Source organism: Sorghum bicolor, chromosome 3, assembly GCF_000003195.3.
Source record: "Sorghum bicolor cultivar BTx623 chromosome 3, Sorghum_bicolor_NCBIv3, whole genome shotgun sequence".
Lineage (NCBI taxonomy): Eukaryota > Viridiplantae > Streptophyta > Magnoliopsida > Poales > Poaceae > Sorghum > Sorghum bicolor.
Genome location: NC_012872.2, coordinates 41,118,984 through 41,139,390, shown reverse-complemented (window position 1 = coordinate 41,139,390; position 20,407 = coordinate 41,118,984). Strand labels below are relative to the sequence as shown.

At 45.1% G+C, this 20,407-nt stretch overlaps 1 long non-coding RNA gene across 2 annotated transcripts; it reads right to left on the bottom strand.

Moving 5' to 3' along the window:
- Positions 13,476–16,728, bottom strand: LOC8069601. 2 transcript variants are annotated; one of them, XR_002451476.1, is made up of 4 exons: positions 16,288–16,726; positions 15,328–15,492; positions 15,036–15,226; positions 13,476–13,803 (listed from the first exon to the last, which is right to left on the bottom strand). It is a non-coding gene; the product is annotated as an uncharacterized LOC8069601 (long non-coding RNA). The 2 variants fall into 2 exon arrangements; XR_002451475.1 differs by having other exon boundaries at positions 13,476–15,226; positions 16,288–16,728.

Here is a 20,407-nt window from a genome sequence, read left to right as displayed (position 1 = left end):
TTGATCTCGGACTCGGGGTCGGTGGGGGTGCGCATCATGCAGGCGAGCGCCACCACTCCGTCCGCTCGACCCGACTCTGCCCGGATCGCGGCGGGCGCCCCCGGGAGAAGCCACGCTGGGGTGGGAGGCCCGTACACCGGCAAATCTCCCTCTTGATCGCCGGGCTCTTGCGACGCCTGCGGCACCGATCCGGCCAAAATTTGAGGCGGGGGCTCGAGTGGCTCGTTCTCTTGGCCCCCCAGCTGCTGCTGCTGCTCGTCCTGCTGATGCAGCAGTTGCTCCTCCGGCTGGGGTTGCTGCTGCTGCTGCTCTAGTGACGGCTGCGCCGCCTCGCGCTCCCGCGCCTCCTCCTCCACCATCTTCCTTTGCGTCTCGAGGGCTCGAAGGCCTGCGGGCCAGGGAGTCCGTCCTGCGACGTTGGGAGTCGACGCCTCTTCTTCCATGGGTCGGACGCCCCCAGACGCTTCGTTACCATCAGACGTGTCGCTGATGGTGATGGGTTCCCCCTCGACCCCCAATCGAGGGGGCTCGGGGGCTCCCTCTGACACTCGCGTCTGGGGGGTCGCATCATGAGTTGGTGGCGGCGGAGTAGGCGCGGGACGAGGCGACGCCGCCTCGACGCCGGCTGAAGGTTGGGTGCTTGACGGGCCTGCAAAACAAAGGGTAAGGGTCAGACGTCATGATAACCGACGTAATAATATCGCGACACCCAGGAATTAACTACGAACCTGGTTCCGTGGAGGCGGCACCCGTTCTGAGCCTCTTGGCCATCGATGGTTGGGCCTGCTCGAGGGCCCGTTTCAGCCTGAGAAAAAGTAAGCATGTGAGGAAAGGAGAGAGAATGAGGGGACAAAGACCGCAACAACAAAAAGGCTTACCCCACGGGCAGAACGGCTCGCCTTCCGCCACCCCGACCAGCGGGCCTCGAGCCACCCCGCGTCGGGGCGCTAGGCCCCTCGAGGGCAGAAACTGGCCTAGGTACGTCGGGTCCCGCTTGGCGGGCGCCGGGACTCGCGCTCCTACGGCCGGCGTCTCCTTTCTCAGAGGCCGCAGCGCGACCGCGGGTCAGCGGCCCCGACGCCTGGGACCTAGCCGGACCGCTCTCCCTGGGCGCCACGGGAGGGCGCGGTGCGTCCTGGCCCGCCTTGAGCGCGGAAGGAGCGTCGGGCCGGGGACGACGAGACCCGCTCGGACCCTCCTCCGGCACCTCCGTCTGGGGGGCGTCGACGTCATCTCGAGGGGGGCCCTCGAGGAGCCGATCGAGACGCGACGCCATCCCCTCGGAGTCGTCGCTACTCTCGTCGTCGTCATCGTCATCGTTGGGGGATTCTTCCTCAGGCTCCCCCCTCTGCCTGGATTTGGCTCGACGCACCTCCAATGCTTGGCGGTCGAGATTCTTCTTCTTCTCCCCCTTTTTCGCGGAGTCCTTGGCAGACTTCAACTTCTCGGCGGATTGGCGTCGTTTGTCGCGATCGACCTCGTCCTCCTTTACTGGAGGCCTCGAGGACCGGACATCAATCCGACCCTGCCAAAACTAAGGTAGACTTAGAAAAAAAGAGAGGGGAGGGGGGAAATCTAGAATCGAGGATGCGCGCAAGAAGAAAGCGTACCAGATCGATCGAGCCCGCGTCGGGTCGCATGGGGAAGCCGTTGACGTGCTCCGGCTTAAAATCACCGGCAATTGCGGCCCTGACTCGGGCCGCGACTTCATCGTCCGTCGGAGGCTCGCTGGACATCCGACATGCCTCGAGGTCCCGAGACGAGACGCCAGGGCCCATCTCATCCATCCTCAGCGGTCGTGACATCAGGGGAAGAACTCTCCGATGATGGACCGCCGAGAGGACGAGGGCGGCGGTCAAACCTTCCTGGCGAAGCTTCTTTAGGGCGTCGAGGAGAGGGTCGAGCCGAGGCTGATGAGCTTGGACGACGCCGTACGTCCAGTCCGCTGGGCGCTCCAAGATCAGACGGCCCGAGTAGGGAGGTAGGAGGTTGTCGTCATTCCGCAGGTAGAACCATTGAGAGTCCCAACCGGCATGGTTGGTCGACAACCCTACCGGGATGTACTCCCGCGGCCGGTCCGTCTTCCCCGTCTTCTGCACCAGATTGAGGCAACCCGCTCGCACGGGTTTCCTCACGCCTGTGGTTCCGGTGGAGGCGTGAAACAGCTCGCCCCTGTAGAGGTGGAGCCACAGCTCCCAGTGCGGCATCATCCCTAGGAAGCCCTCACACACGGCGGCGAAGACCGCCGCCACGGTGATGGCGTTCGGGGAGAAGTGCTGCAGCTCCACCCCGTAATGGGAGCAGAGGGCCCGCATGAAGCGGCATGGAGGCGCGCCCAGACCGTGGCGGTGGAACTTGGCGAACGACACCACGTAGCCTTCGGGTGGCTGAGGCGCCCTGTGGCTCGCTGGCGGCGCGATCCACTCTGGCGACGACAGCGAGGTGCGGCGGCGCAGCAGTCCCTCCTTCTCGAGCTCTAACAGCCGGCGCTCCGTCATCGACGACGGGCGCCAGTCATCGGCGGCGACGAGTCTTACAGGCATCTTGGCTAACGGGACGGTGGGTTCGCTACGGCTCGAGGGGGTGTGTGCGCGTGAGATGACGAGAAAGCAAAGGCAGCGAAAGAACGAGAGCGAGAAGGCGGAAGGGAGAGGAACGGCGGTGACGCGACGACATATTTATAGGCAGCTGTCCGCCAACGGACAGATCCGAGAAGTAAGGTAACTCCCCCCATAAATACGCCGCCTGACAGCTCTCTCTCTCTCTCCCCACAGGCCGGACTCTCCGAATTCCTCGCCGATATGGTGTCGCAACGTCATCCGCCTAAAAAGACGCGCCCAACGGGCAGAAATGCGAACCGCCACGACCGTTTCCTTCCTTCGTAAGCCAAGGGACATAACCGCAAAAGTCTCGAGAGGTCGATGGCTGGCCCGCCGAAAGGGTTCGACAGCCGATCTCGAGCGCTAGAGTTAGGGATCCCCAGCGAGCGGTCGAAAATCGAGGCCCGCCTCGAGGACTCGCTGGTGATGTTCAAGGTAGGGTCGAGACAGTCGAGAGGTATCCCCCCGAAGGGAGGCATCGAGCCACTGGACTCTATCGAATGAGACCAGAATCCCCCGACCACGTCGACCCTGCTTTATGAGGACGCCTCCGGGCTACAGCTGACCCCCTCGAAAGGGGCACAGGTTCTCACTTGGACTACCCGCTAGGAACTCAATTTGGGATGAAAGACGCTCGCTCTATCGAGAGTACGTCGAAACCCACGGGCAAAAACGAGCCAGTCAGAATCTTCCACCACTGGTGTCGAAAGCATTTCTGCGAATTAGACAACATAACCCTCGAAGGAGTCAAAAACTCCTCCGAGGTCTCGGGGGCTACCCCGCGGGGTCGCTCGCGCGCCCCCACAAAAATTCGACTGTAAATCAAAACCTCCATTCGAGCGCTAGCGCTCGAATGAAGGCTCGGGGGCTACTGTCGAGGGTATCGGTAAGGGGTACCCTCAGCGATGCGCATTATGAGATTGCCCGTATGAAGGTTGGGACTCCCAATTCGACGCTTTAATCTTATTTACGCGTCGCCAACGACGGTCGCAGCCTCGAATACGGAAATAGCGTCGAGCGAATCGGTCAGGGCTCGAGCAACGACTACCGTCGAAGACGGAAGCAGGCTCGAGCGAACCGAGAGACGTCGAGCGTTAGGACACTGTCCGCCGCCTGACGCGCGCACGCGGGCGGGAGCATTAAATGCGTCTGACGTTTCCCACCTAACACACGGGTCACGGAAGGCGTGATAGGGAGCAAGCTTCTGTCCCATCGTTCTTTTTGCAGCCTTCCAACCGAACGACCCAGGGTGCGTCAGGACGCAGGAAACGAGGATGGAACGTCTAATCGGGACCCCCACGAGACACCCAAGGTCAGCGCTCCGGATATCAGCCTACTACACGGCGCCCGACCCTCGACCGAACGAGGTCCCGTCCCGGGGGCAAGTTGGGCATCGACTGACAACACCACAGCTGCTCCGCCGGATCCGCCACCATACCATACGAGCGTGCGATCTCAGAACCAGCACAAGGCGGCTGGCAGGGCAGCACGCAGGAGCACGCGTAATCATCACCAAGCTATCAAGATGGGACGGCTCGAGGCCATGACGTACGGAAGCCCCATGCGGCTATCGATCCCTACTCTAATATCTATGCATGTACCCTTTGTCTCTCCTTGGAGCTATAAAAGGAGGGACTCAGGAATAGAAGGGGGGGACATCACAACGCAAGCACACACACACACACGTAGTAGAGCGGCACATTTCATTCCACGCTTGTATTCGCCCCTGTACAAGCACTTAGGTGCAAGATAATACAAACTCTCTCCCCCCGCTGGACGTAGGGCCTTCTCTTGCCCGAACCAGGATAAATCTCTGTGTTTTCTTGCATCACCATCCGGAAAGGGGAGCACGCATACAAATTTACTCGTTGGTGTGACCCCCCCGGGGGAAAAACACCGACAGCTATCAACCCTCATGATAAGCTCTCACATGGAAATGATAAATAGTTGCTTTGCCATGTACCTAGTTTTTAAGTTTGAGCTCTCTCTCAAGTTTAGGCATAACTGTTATAATTTAAACCTGCTCTAAAACCTGAACTTGTGGGAAGAGTACTTGATCTAAAGTCTGAGTCGTTAACGGATATGATATGGAAAGGTTGAGCTGCTATTTATCTGTTCCTAGATATGCTAGATTTCTGGAGAATTTTATCTTTGAAAATCTTTAAAATAACACATAATGAGTTCCTGTATGATAAGAGTTTAAATTCCTACCACAGCCATATATACATACTTGCTAGACTTTGAGCCCACACATTTACTTTTTACTGCTTATGAGCATTGAGTGTGGTCAAGCTGTGTAGACCCTTAGGAGCTTGTCATGCGGTTAAAATCAAGATTCACTTGCACGTTCACTCATACATGCTGCTTCTACTCCAGAAGTACGCATCCACATACATCCACTCAATTCCATCTCCAGATTCACCTAAAACTATTCTACTTCTAATCCGGCAGAGAATAGCCAAAAACATTTCTGTTTTTCCCTATGAAATAAATGCTCGAGTTATCTTGGTTACTACCACTTGCTATATTATTTCACGAGATGAGTGCTCTCTAAAAAAAGAAAAAAATAAGGAAATAAAAGGGGCAAGTGCCCGGAACCTCGAAAGAAAAGAAAAAATGAGACGAGAGGTAAAATAGACAAGTGTCCGACAGTAGAATTAGGGGTACAAGATACCCACCTGAGAGAAAAGAAAAAAAATAATACAGAGCATCTCATTCTCCTAAAAAGCTTCAAAGTGCAAGAAAGGTATGTATCCCCTTAAAAGAGCAAAAGTAGAATTAGACTTTCACCATTGTTATCACCATCATCACCATACACCATTCACTCGCTACACATGCACATCTTGATTTGACTTATTGACTTGTTCTTCTGGAGCCATGGTTTGACTATGCAATAAATGTCTTGTAAGTATATATTATCTGTCTCCCACCTATGAGCTCCAGATATCAAAACCTTATTAGAGTAGGGTGAGAGAGAGGGCAATATCACTATGCCTCATACAAAAACACCACATACTTTGAGAGAAGGCATATACCATTACTGCCTTGGAAAAGATCCAGAAATACCAGAAAAGAGAGATCTCAGAGAGTCATACAAGGAATCTCTGAGTTTTATTTTGAAAATCTGCAAAAACTCCAGAGCTATAGTTAATCAAAGAACAAGAGACATGGCGCTTGACTTGACCGTTCTATCTTTGAACTACTCAAGACAGAAGTGACGGTTACAAGCCCCATGGTGAAAGGTAAAATGAGTAAGTTTTAAGTCTAAACAAGTTTACTCTAACTCAGAGATGAGATCGTACTTTTAAGGCATGAAACCACTGTAGAAACTCTTAAGTGCATCCTTGCTCAGGGACGAGCAAGAGGTAAGCTTGGGGGAGTTGTTGACGGTCCTTAAGTACCAAATATAATCATCAAATAAATAAATAAAAGGATCCAAATGCAACCAACACCCAAACTTAGGGTTTTATCTGACAGAATTCCACGAGTTTTGGTGTTTGTCTATTTCTGCAGGGGGTTATCAGGAAATACGGAAGAAAGTCCCACACGGCGGGTTTACATAGAGATATTAACATGCCACGCAATTTTCTATCATCTAGAAGACTCCAGAAGCTACGGGAACGAACGGGAAGGCGAACGGGCACGGGGGCAGGGCGCCCGCCCTCCCCTCTTGGGCGCCTGCCCTGTCCCATAGTCCAATCAGTACTCTCTTCGGGGATTACGCTCCACCGACGTAAAGGATCAAGGATAACCGTTCAATCAATGTCGGTTTGATCCGACGGCCCACGTTCACCTGAGGGGACTATAAAACCAGACCACCTGGCCCCTAGAGGAGACAAGTTCATCATAGAGTTGAGAGGTGCCCTCGAAGGAATACCTCTCCTCTAAATAAAATTTCTTTTAGGCTTAGCATCCAATGTGAGTAGAATTAGATCTTCTAGTTTCTACTAGATTGAGAGAGATAGAGTGGAGGTGTAGATCGGAGGAAGCACGACCTATCGGTGTCTACTCTAATGTTGTACCTGCGGGATCAAGTTCTCCTAACCCGAGGCTTGCTCCTAGGATTCTTCAGTAATTCGACTTCTAAATTCTAGTAAGTTCTTGTTTTATTGTTCTTTGGTTTATGAGTTTACTTTAATCTCTTCCGGTTGAGTTTAGAGTAATCATTGCTAGCGTAAACGTGGTGTTTGGGCTAGGGTACTCATAGATATCCCCTGACTAGCTGGACCATGGTAGTAGCGAGGAACGTGACATTTCCGAGTTACCTTTGAAGCCCATATCTCGTTAGCAGGAAGGATAGGGTTTATAGGTGCGGGTCGAACATCCTTTGTGGTGTCTAGATTCCGTAAGCTTCCCCAATAGAACAGTAGATCATCCTTACCAAGGTTAGAGCGAGAATACGGTTGTAGTCTTCTCTATACATCGCTCACATCGAGAAACATTCTTTGTAGCCTAAAGGGTAGTAGCAATAGATTTAGTTAGTCAGATGCACGCTTTCTCCCAGTGGTAAAAATATAAATACGATACTCTGGATAACCTCCCGGGTGAAGTGTTCACCGATATCCGTGCGCTTGCGGATCATTTCCTTATTGCGTTACCAAATATCAACAAGGCTCACCAATAGCACCCATGAGACCATGAATGTTGTTGCTAGAGGTGCATTCTTATCACTCAATATTCCTCAAGCCACAACTCTTGTGGAGAAGATGACCTCCAATCAAGATTGGAGCGAATAACATAATTAGAACCACAAGAGAGGTGGAGGTATGCACCATGTCAAGGAAGTAGACGTGCTGAGCGCCAATATAGACCTACTGATGAAGAGACTCGATGGGAGAGCCAATGAGAAGAATGAAGTCATGCACATCCATGATTCCCACATGACTTGTGAAGAATGTGGAGACACTGGGCATTCAGGCAACAACTACCCAACATTCCAAGAGGATGTGAGCTACCTCAACAACAACAACTACTACAACCGTCCTCATCAAAATCAAGGCTGGAATGAAGCGACACCTAACTATTTTGGTAACTATTTAGGTAACTATCAAGGTGTTAGTGCAATAATTGGTTTCTTGCTCAACAATCTCGGTGGCTCTCAGAGGGAGTGTAGAAGCAGAATTTCTAGACCTCCTCAGCCTCAACATATGAGCTTAGTGATTTGATTCCAAAGCGTGTCGGTCAATTTGACCTAAAATTGACAAGGAAGAAATACAAATATCAAATTATGGAACCTGTCGGTTGTTGCCAGATAGTTCCAAAATGATAACTCTAAGAAGCCGTTAATTAGAGAAAATTGACTAAATAGTCAACTCATAATGATGATGCATTATGACATTTTATTCTATGAGTAAGGGTGGCTGGATTGGCTATTTAGCCGATACGTAAACAATAACATATTAAAATTGATGTAAAGGCCTACGGTTCTAATAAATTACTTTCATAATTACACTAAATTCATATTCACCTGGTCTAAAGGCCAGCGGGCTTTAATAAATTCAACACAAGTTACTAGCTTATTTAATACCATAATCGTGTCCATACAGGCACACTATTCGTTTAAGCTTAACTGGATCGGCTGTTTAGCCGATACAGGGTCCATGAAGCACAAACAAGATCTATTTACTTCATCATAACTAAATTTAGTTTTAATTACCAAATTAATCGTAATAAAGTAAATACCTCGAACGCACAACATGTAACAACTAAGATCAATAGGTTAGTTATCTTAAATTTGCTCAATGGTCGTTGTTTACTTAGGGTTTCTAGCGAGCATTTAGATTTGAAGCTCAAACTAATTCGTTGAATCTTGATTGGGCAAAATATTGTTACAATAAATAAAACATTAATCTCTGAACAATATTGATAACTTAATGAATCTATTAAATTGCCAAATTAATGGAGCCAATAACTAAATCAAATTGATGTTCATAAGAGATTGAAGCAATGTAGCCTTACAAATACAATCCAAGTCTATAACTAGTTCAAAATCGAGTTTGACATGAGTTCGAATGATGCAGCCATGACAAACTAAACATGAACCATGACAATACTTACAAGCAAACTGAAGGTCGAAATCAACCGATGCATCTCGATTTGTTGAAGGTCTCGTTGAGATCTACTATTACTCCTACTCGGAAGGTTGGTGGTTGAAGCCGAAAGGGGTTTGTATTATGATTGTCTATATTTTTACAAGGATCGGGTTTCTAATACTTATAGTCCAGCAATCTAGTCTCATATCCTAATATTACATGACCACTCAAAAAGGTATCCGGACTCTAACTCATCCTTCTTGATGAAACCCAACACGTCTTTCATGTCTTTCCTTGATTCAACTTCCCTCTGATCGACTATTTTCATCCACGCTTCCGTTTAGTCAATCCACTTATTCGGCTATCCCTCCTTTCATGAAGCAGCCCCACAGACAGTTCCTTGACTCGCTAAAATTTGGGATTAACACAAGCCCCCAATTTTGAAATAAAATTGATTTTATTTCAAAATTGCCAACTACTCGATCAAAGCTGATACAGACACATTGATTACTCTATTTGCTCCTGTCTTCTCCGTTTCTTGGTCTTAAAAGGTAGGGTTTCCCTCCAAACTAACTCAAGTAGAAAATTTGAAACCCGCATAATCCACCAAACCTCAGCATGATTCAACCTCATCTAATCGAGCTTTTCAACTTGGCGATTCCTTGCTCCAATGGCATCCATTGACAATATTCCTGAGGTATTCCTCTTCTTTTATTTCCCTAATTTCTTCTTGTTTTATCAACCATTCTCACTTTTCTTTTCTGTTCCTAGGATCTCCAGAACCAAATCTTCATCTCGCTTGAAGATAATTTGCACAAGATTTTCCTAGGTCCAATGTGTGATCCAGATCCAAGTAGAGTAATTGTCACCGAGACCAGTAGAGTCCCTTTCAAGCACTCTAATATGCATCCAGGTCTCTAGGACAAGAAGACTACTATGAGGAATTGGCCATCAATCATCCAGGCTGGAGGGACTGGTTGATCAAAGTAGTAGCTAAGAAGAGAGCAGATTGGGAGCTTTGCAACTTAGATCAGTGCATCTCTCTACCCTTTCTAACATCAAGAAGAATGAGCCTATGCTCAGGGTTGCTTGTTTCTTCTGGTCCAACATTTACAACGCCTTCCACTTCAGACAAGGCCCAATGTCTTCCACATTAGCCAATGTTCACAGGTCTCAATATTGCAGGACAAATCAACCCCTTCAGTTTGCTGATAAAGCCTTCTTACAAGCTGGAAAGTGTGAGAACTGGGGGTTGGTCCAAATACATCAATATCCACAAGGTTGATAAGAGGACTGTGACTAATAAGCTGGCTGACCTATTCTCCAACATCCAATTATCTTACCCTAGCAGATAACATCTCAGTAACACTCTAGTGTTAAGCTTGCATTAGGGCTTCATAAATCATATATGAGCACCTGCATAAGCATAAGCATCTCATCCCATAAGCCTTTCATTTTTGCTATGATTTTATGTGCAAATTTAAATATGAATTTAATTATGCTAAATTGCCATGTTATGCTTTAAATTGCTTGTGTGTTGACGGTTCTTAAGTATCAATTTTAATTATCAAATAAACAAGAGAAAGGACCAATATGCAACCATCACCTAGAATTAGGGTTTGATCTGACAGAATTCCACGAGTTTTGTTGTTTATCTATTTCTGCAGGGGGTTATCAGGAAATAAGGAAGAAAGGCCCACATGTCGGGATTACATAGAGATATCAACGCACCGCGTAATTTTACATCATCTAGAAGACTCCAGAAGCTACGAGACCGAAGCGGAGGCGAAGTTGGGCCAGGCCCAGGGCGCCCGCCCTGGTAGCCTGGGCGCCCGCCCCCCTGCTGGAGCCAATTCAGGACTCCTTCGCTCGGGATATTCCACCGACCTATTGGATCAAGAAAAACATAGTACCACCTCGGCTATCGACCCAAAAACGCATAGAAGGGGAGGACTATATAAGCGAGGCCCCCCTGGCCCCTGGAAGACATGAAGAAATTATCATAGAGACTGAGGGGTGCCCTCGAAGGAAAACCTCTTCTCTAATTAATATTTCTTTTTAGGCTTAGCAATCAATGTAAGGTAGAAATAGATCTTCTAGTTTCTACTAGATTGAGAGAGATAGAGTGGAGGTGTAGAGTGGAGGAAAGCCCGGCCTGTCGGTGTCTACTCCAAGCTTGTACCTGCGGGATCAAGTTCTCCTAACCCGAAGCTTGCTCCTAGGATTCTTCAGTAATTCGACTTCTAAATTCTAGTAAGTTCTTGTTTTATTGTTCTTATGGTTTATGAGTTTACTTTAATCTCTTCGCGTAGAGTTTAGAGTAATCATTGCTGGCGTAAACGTGGTGTTTAGGCTGGGGTACTCATAGATATTCCCTGACTAGCTAGACCGTGGTAGTAGTGAGGAACGTGACAATTCCGAGCTACCTTTGTAGATCACATCTCGTTAGCAGGAAGGATAGGGTTTATAGGTGCGGGTCGAACATCCTTTGTGTTGTCTAGATTCCGTTAGCCTCCCCATTAGAACAATAGATCATCCTTACCAAGGTTAGAAGGAGACTACGGTTGCAGTCTTCTCTATTTATCACTCACATCGAAAGACATTCTTTGTGCCTAAGGGTTAGTAGTAATAGACCGGTTAGTCAGATGCACTCTTTCTCCTAGTGGTAAAAAAAATAATAAATACGATACTCTGGATAACCTCCCGGGTGAAGTGCTCACCGATATCCGTGCGCTTGCGGATCAATTCCTTATTGCGTTCCCAAATATCAACATTGTGATGTCTAAACTTGATGGTTTTATGCTTAAATTGAATTAAGAAAATTTAGTAAAATTGTTGGAGCACTAGAGTTTAAGAATTTGAATTTATTCCAAAATTCCCTAAAATGAGTTTATTTAAACCTAGAACTAGCTTTAAGTTGTTGACGGTGGATAGCGTCCACATTTTATATATTAAAAGGCATGAAACATACATCAATATCTAGAAGGCTATGGGTTTATCTAACAATTTCAATGAGTTTTGGTGATTTTTCAGTTATCAGGGATTGAACCAGAAAACACTAAAAAAGGGACATAACTACAAATATACCAAACTACTCAAGAATACACCAAACTACTCTAGAAGGATCTAGAAGACACTAGAGTGAAGGGGAGGCAGGGCCACCTGCCAGGCTGGCCGGCCTCCTATGAGGGGAACCCACGCCCCCTTCTTGAGTATTCTTCAACCACCTTTGAAGATCAATCTTAGCCCTATGTGAAGTCAGTTTGATCAAACGGCTATCGTGCCCCACCGGGCTACTAACCAGAATCCATTCAACTCATTCATTCCATCTTGAGATATTTGGTGATCAAGTCATCTAGAGCTTTAAGTTCTAGTTCCTCATGGCCTTCTAGTTCATAGTTTAGCCTAGTTAGATCTAGAGTATTGGAAGTCAAGTTCTTCATCGATCTTGGATTCCTGATGTTGTTAAGAAGAGAAGAGTCTGGTATAGTTCATAAGCTTTTCTTTGTTTTTGTAATATCTATGTTTGTACGATCATTACTAGCACCATTATTCTTCATCATTATGTTCTTGATTACATTGTTCATTGTCTACTTTAATATGTCTAGTATAGTTATTTTGCTATTATATTCATGCATTGGTTCGTATAGTGCTCATCTATTCAATTGCATGGTGAGTGGTAGGCAAAACACCTAAACAAGGGTAGGCAATATGTAGACGTGGTGTCTAGGTGTTCTGCTTATCTACGAGTATCCCCAGTCGTGCCGGGTAGTATGCCTTCCCCTGTACGGTGTTAAGAGGAGGTTCCTGTACTCATCTTCTCCTGTACATTACTCCGATGTGTTAAGGAACTACAGTAGTACAACTTAGCCGTGATTGTTAGACATACTTGCACTAAATGGAGTAGCTTTGACTATAACTTGAATACTTAGGAGTTATTTCTTTACTACCTGATTAGACAACGCTGACATGATTAGAGTACTATGATGGGATTAGTATTATTAGGAGATGATTGATCATATTTATCATTTATCTATTATTTTTCTCGTGACACCTTCATGTTATTGAGTAGAGAGTTGACATGGGCTACATCTCTTATTCACTCCATATATAAGTGTTATCAATACTCTAGAGTAGCTTAGCAATGCCTTCCCTGTGGTAGAATATAATTGACAACTTGTGTAACACCCAAAATCTGATTTTCAAATAATAGTATTTAATTGGATTTATTTAAGCAGTTTGGTGAGCATTTAATCTAGTAAATAAATATTTTTTATCAAAATTAAAATTTACTATAAGGCTAGGAACATGTTTTGCATTCATGTGGAGCATAATTAATTTTGTGCTGATTGTTTCTGGTTTTATTTTATTTATACTCAAAAGTTCACACTACAAGAAGTGTGTGGCTTTTTGACATTCTATTATATCATAATATATGCAATTTATGTCACAAATTGAGTTTTATGACATCAAGGTGACATAAACTATAATGTCAAAAAGCCACTGTCACAAAATGATTTTATGACATCTGTTTTGCTATGTGTCATAAGTTTATGACGTGTGATTCTAGTGCCATATAATCTTATGACACTGGTTTAGTGTCATTAAATCCTAGCCTTGCCATGTAGGCAATGCCACATAGGATGAATTAGTGACATGGTAGGAAGGAGAAAAACGTCACAAAATAAATTTGGCCTAAAGCCCGCAATTGTTTTTTAGCCCATATAGCTCTTTTAGCCCATAATTTTTTCTAAGCCCATGAATTTTTCAGCCCAGAATACAATTTAACCCACAATTTGGCCCATACAACATCCAGCCCACAAATATATTCAGCCCACACAACTAGGATCAAATAAGCAATCTCCACAATTAATTAAAATATCACAGACATTTTATACAAGTTTCAAACTGCAATACAACACCAAAAGCACAAATGACTGTAGAACATAGGCTACACATCCAGAATCTCAAATGTCTACAGAATGAGGCTACATCAAGAATCTCAAATGTCTTCAGAACATCAACTTTTTTGTCCTCTACTTCCTTCTGCAGATCAGCCACCTATGATCGCAGCTCCACTGATCCTATCTTCTCAACTTGCAATTCGCTCTCAAGTTCTTGCACACGCTTGTTTATCGCAGCAGCTTGTTCATTGCAACATAGACACCAAGCTGCAGCTGATCACTAATCAAATATGATCTAGAAATGATGCGTCTGACTTCTTACAGCTGAAGTTGTAGTTGGAAGTATTCCGCGTATAAGTTGTTTCTTAATTCTTAAAGAAAGTACTATTGACTATCTTGAAAAAATCTGTATCGACAAGTGAAACATTACCTCTTTGTAGCTTTTTAGTTTTGGGGTGGAGCTTTCTTATCGAAAGATGATTATTTTATTCAGCTTTACACTATCAATAGAATTTATATTTTCTAGTTTTTTATGATGCAAGACATTTTGTCATAGTCTAAACTATGAAACATACTATCTACAGCTAGATCAAACAGATGATTATTGTTTTCTTCATCTAAATGATTGGCAAACTAAAAATATTACCTGAATCAACCTGTTGATATTCAAAATAAGAATTAACTGGACGACTGATACTTGATTTAATTTTAACAATGTTTCTTAATTTTAGCAATGTTTAAGAATAATTTGCCAAAGAATAAATCTAGCAAAACACATTCAGATTCAGTTAAGTTTTTAGATCAGCACATAAATGTTAGTTGATTATCGAACTCAAACACGTAGATATCCTTATTAGTCACTACTGCCAGATCAGCTTATTTCAAATATCCTTATGCTAAAAATTCAATTAAGATACTATGCCAACCAAATAGTGCGCAGATTAACTAAGCAATTCTACAGGTGAACTCTAATTTGTCAAATAAAATTAAATGCTATAGCTATTTTTACTCTTTTGCGTTGTTTTGTTGTTTTGCAGGTTGCAACAAGTGCAAAATCTGTTTTCGGTTTTGCTTGAGAATAAGTAGCATCTGCTTTCAGTTTTTTCTATTGTCAGATTGCTACAGTTTATACTATTTCTATAGTTTAAATAGTTTTGCTTTTCAGCAAGTGCAGGTTTTAGAGTTTCCAAACTATGTTTTTACAGATTAGTAGTAGGTTCTGTACTTGTGCTAGCATTTGTTTTCATAACTGTGATTTGGAAATTATAGAATGTCTCTAAAATGATTTTCACTAAATTATGATGTTAATTTTCATGACAAGAAGATGAAAAGACCAATGAACAACGGACTCATAAAGACTTGCATGATCAAATTAGTTTGCATCATATAATGCAAAAGTTAAAAATAATTATCATAGCTCCATCAAACTGAAACAAAGAAACTTCAAGCGTAAAACCAAATTGAGTATGAGACTATGAAATAATGGTTAGCGAAATTACCTGATCACCAGAATTGAACTGACTGCTTGGAACTAATGCCAGATGTTGTATAGGATCGCGCCACAATCGATCTGTTGCAGGTTCCACAGACTGCAGGTGGCGAGATCCGCGATACGTTCCAACGGACGTCAGAGCAGCGTCCTGATTCCACATGCCTAGTGTGTGGCAGCGCCCGTGCAAGACCTAAGTGCCTGGTGTGTGCAAACACAAATGAAATCAAAGCTGATCAACTGAAGCAGAGAAACCCTGAAAGGCTAAAACAGAAATGTCAAACAACTTCACGTCAGCGCACCAAGTTCCTGCACACCAACACAGGTTCTGCTCAAGAGCTCCTTAGATAGATTTAGCAGTGGCAGCACTTGTGCATGGACAGTGCTCCGTGGTTTCAACCATGCAAATGAAACGGCCTCAAGGCCCTGACCCTCTCCAAGGCACCCACCTTCCTATGCCCTTCAAACTACAAAGAGGTTTTGGATGTTACCATTTTGTTCTTCATATATAGTAGTATAGAGACAGAAAAATTATAGCAACAACAAAACTACTCTAGTATAATCTAATTAAAACATTGGTTATTTAGACTGTAAGTTAAAAAAGAGTAAAATGCACCAATGGCCACTAAACTTTGCCAAAAATTAAGGGTGCTCTGCTGCTTGACAGAGATCAGCTCCAAATCATACATTACTCATATAGTCTAATCAATGAAACGAGTTCACTAGGAACACACACCACGCTGTAACAAAATAGCAATGCACATAACCAGAACTAGCAATAGACTAAGTTTGTTTTCTCCTAACAATATGATAAATAGACTAAGTTTGTTTTCTCCTAACACTGTAAAAAAGCTAATATAGACTAAGTTTGCTTCTAGTTCTAGTTCTCTTAAAATACCAAGAGAAGCAAGTATGGCCAATATGACGACGATGATAGGTGAGAATGAAATGCTAATTTTAACCAGTGTTCTATGAAACGATTCTTGCATCATCGAGTGGCAGCTGGAGTGAGATGAATAGAATAGTGTTCCAATTTATCGCTCCTACCTACACAGCCATCATGTACCTAGACTAGAACTAGGTGGGCATATTATTAACAAAGCGATCCAAACATCCCCAAATTTCATAAAGACCGCATCTGCCTGCAATTAACTAAGAGTCGAAACATTCGACGCAGACAGATTGTGCCTAGCAGCTACCAATCAAACGAACAGACGACGAGGATGTTTGAAACCGAAGCAGGTAGCAAAGCAGATCGAGACCTGGTGAGCGGGGTCGCTCGAGGAGGATCGCCTCGGTGGAGACCATGGTGAGCCCGGAACCCGCGTCCTCCTTGAGGGCGTCGCCGAACTTGGGCCACTGGCGGTGCTCGATGGCGCTGCAGGAGAGGCGCGCCCGCGCGAGCTTGCAGACGCGGGTGGTGGTGGTGACCCTGACCTTGTTGCCGTCGTCGTCAAAGCGGTACTCGATGACCTTCTTGAGCCCGTTATCGTCGGGCCCGACCACGACCCGCGGCAGGAGGAGGAAGTCGAGGTCACCTCCGAAGTCCTCCTCTAGCTCCCCAACCAGATCTTCTGCTGCGCCGCCGCCGCCGCCATGGTGCCGCGTGCGTGCGTGCGTCCGCTAGGGCTTGAGGATTTGGGTGCGCCTGGCTGTGCGGTGAGCTGAGTCCTCCTGTCTACTAGGTCCTTCCTGGGTGGGTCGGTCGCATCTTCGGCTTGCAAATTGGGTGGCCCGAAAGGGCTTTCGTGGGGGTTCCTCCCCCTTCAGCCTCGAATTGGGCCCTGAACCAACGTCAGATTATTAGTTGGGCCTTGTTTACTTTAAAAAAATGCAAAGTTTTTTTTAAAAAAATTAACACATACATGGAACATTAAATATAGATAAGAAAAATTAATTACATAATTTTCTCATAATTTGTAAGACAATTTTTTTGAACTTATATATACTTAGGATTTAGGGTTACCGACATATATATATACTTCGGCGCTAATGGGCCAAATTTAGATGGGCTGGCACCTCTGGCTAATGATATATAGAACAAAATGTGTAAGCAACAAAAACACTAGCGTAGCTCAGTGGTTGGTACATATATATGCAAAGCCGTCCACATTTTTTTTGGCAAATTTTGGAGATTTTTCTGGTGGACCAGATTCATTTAGGTATTCATTTAATTTATAGATGTTCCAATTAGACGAAAAAATAGTGAGCTAACATAATTTTTTAAAAAACATGAGGTGTCGTAGAAATTTTTCTTGCATAAATATTAGAAAAACATGAGGTGACGTGGCAATGTTCTTTGAAAATTATATAAAAATAATTCAATATATATTTTGTGACATATAAATAGACGTTATGACATATCAAATATCGTCACTAGATGTTGTGACATATAAATAAACCTTATGACATATAAAATTTCGTCACTAGATGAAATTAGACTAGTTATATGACATTTGTTGTGACATATAATTTTTTTTTTGTCACTAAGTCAAGGTGTCTAAAATATAATGTCATAAAACAGATAAATAAATGACATTATGGACTATTGTCATGCTAAATACGTCAAAAAGCCACCCACCTCTTGTAGTGTCATTTGGAAAATGCTTTGGAAAAGAAATAAAAAAAAGAGGAAGCAAACTCCCTACTCTCGGCCTAGTGGCCAGTGGCCAAGGCCCAGCCTCGGCCCGACTAAGCCCCTGGCTTCTTCCCCTTGCCTCAGCCCAATGCGCCCTACCCTCTCCCCTCGCTCGGCCCAACTTGCGGCCCAGGCAGCCCAGCCGCACGCCGTCCCCCCCTCTCTCTTTCTTTGGCTGATAGCTGGGCCCCGCTCCTCTCTCGCTGACACCAGGGACCCACCGGGCAGCGCCCGTCTTCTTCCTCCCAACCGTAACCAAGCCGGACTCAAACAACAAATCCTGAATCATCGGTATTTTGTGGGATTGAGCCAACCCAAGCCCTATAAAGCTCCCAGTAGCGTCCCCATGTGTTGCTTTCCACTTTTGTCGCAAAAACCGAACCCTAGCCGTCATTTTCAGCCAAGGTTTAGATCTCGTCGAGACCGAGCTCTTTCTCCACTGCGGCGAGCTCTCCATGTCCTCTCTCAGGCCGAATCAAGCGCGTAGGTGAGCTCGGGGTAAGCTTCTCCTCCGCCCGGTGCATTATTTTTGTTTTCTAGTGCTCAGATTCGAGGAAACCACGAACTTCGGCGAGCTCGGCTCGCCCTATCATGGCGCCGCCGCGCCGGACTTCGGTGGCCGGTCGGCTGGTGTCCCCCTCCAGGTGAAGTCTCAGCCGTTAGATTGGGAATAAGTGGCCGAGATTAGAAGATACCCCTTCGGGGTATCTTTTGCTAAAGAGTCCCTGGATATTCTTACAAATTAACCTGCCATCCTTAGTGCCTCTGGGGTTTTACGCTTTTGATTTCTAAAAGCGTATCCTGATCGGTTTGAAAGAAAATACTGTATTCCAGTATTTACAGAATTGCCACTGAATTTGTTTTGCTTATAAAATACTCACTTTAACTCCGTTTTCGTCCATTCAAATTGCGTTAGGTTCGTAATTACGAGGTCTACATGTTAGTGGTACTATTTCACTAGTTTGAAACTTTTTAATTTTGCAGTAGCTTTTAATTATTTATTCTTCTATAGGAAATCTAAGAAAATTCATAACTTCTACGGTTTAATTCCGATTTTTGTGAACTTTACATTTCTGTGATCGTAGCACTGTGTAGAATATTTTTATAAACTTTTATCTTTGTTTTATCACTGTTGGTGTAATGTTCTAACTATAGCTTGTTTGCCTTGTGTATGATTGTCTCCATTGGAATGCGTGTTATTGATCGATGTTTGAGAATAGACTGTGAGCCATACGTTGGTGTGCAAGACCAAGCTTTTGACGACCAGCAGCAGGCTCAGGAGAGCGTTGATCAAGACAAGTATAACTTGGGACTATCCTTGTTACATATACACAATTGATACAATCATATGCATGTGTCCAACTTGACGATCTTAGCAAAATCATAGATGATTGTTACCCTGAATTCGTTGTTACCTACTTGATATGCATTTGGTGTAGTTTTGCTAGTGCTTGATGTAATCCATGATCTTCTAAGATGATTAATAGCTATGCAATGAACATAAAAGATGACATATAACTGTATGAGATCTTGTCTGTACGTGATCAACTGAGATAACAGTGCAACCATGAGGGCTATAATGGATCTGACTTTAGCTCCGTATGAAGACCTTTTCTACCTTATTAGAGGTTATCTGTAAGGGCGCTAGAGGAGCTTGCCGACACGGGTATAGTGCGAGCCTCTGTCCTTATGTGTATATACTGCGCGTCATTGTGCTTTTTGAAAGGGGGCTCTATATCTGCTCACCTGGGAAACCTTGCGGACCTAACATGTTCAACGAACTTTTAAAAGGCTTCATAGTGATCCCTGCCGACCTCCCTAGGAAGGAGGTTAAGAGACTAGCTATCTCGGGTGAAAGGGTAAATCATGACTCATGGGTAAAGATGTACAACCTCTGCAGAGTGTTAAAACTAGTATACTAGCCGAGCTCAAGGTTAGGAGCAGCCTTAGGGACATTGTCGACGAAAGCTGGTCGGCAGTCTACCTTGGGGTATACCCACGGTAGTAGTTTATCGGTAGACGGTGCGCAAACTACGAACTCGATGGTGACGCAAGACACGGACAAGCTTTTTATCCAGGTTCGGCCGCCGAGTTGGCGTAATACCTACGTCCTGCGTCTGGTTGTATTGATTTGTGTTGAGAGAATATGATGTCCTAGGGGGTCCCTTGCCCCTCCTTATATAGTCTGGAGGGCAGGGTTACAGATCTAGAAACTAATCCTAGTCGGTTACAATTGCCATAGATAATTCGATATCAATTCCTATTCTAACCGACTAGAATCCTGCTTGATCTCCACGTCTTGTTTCCTTGCGCGAAACTCCGGGCTGTCGGATCAAGCCTTGAACTCGTCTCGTAGTGGGTCAAGTTTCCTGGCTGAAGTCTAGCCGTAAGGGTATAGGGGTTTATACCCCCACAGCTAGTCCCCGAGCACCATGTATTGTGATGCAACACACCGTCTTGAGCTTCTTCGATCAGCAAGGCTTGTCGTCTTCAATAAGTGGGAAAATCGCCCAAACAGTTGCAACGGTTCCTTGACCAACTCGAGAGACAGTTGATCAACATTGACATCGAAGAAACAGGTTGTTCGAAGAATGCATGGTGCTCTAAAAAAAATTTCTTTCCTGGTGAAGTGTGCCCACTTTACCTTTTTGAAAGGTAGAAGCATCAAAAAAGCAAGCAAATTCACCGCTAGGTGAAGTGTGCCCACTTAGTCCCCGAGCCTGGTAGTAGGTGACGTAGGCACG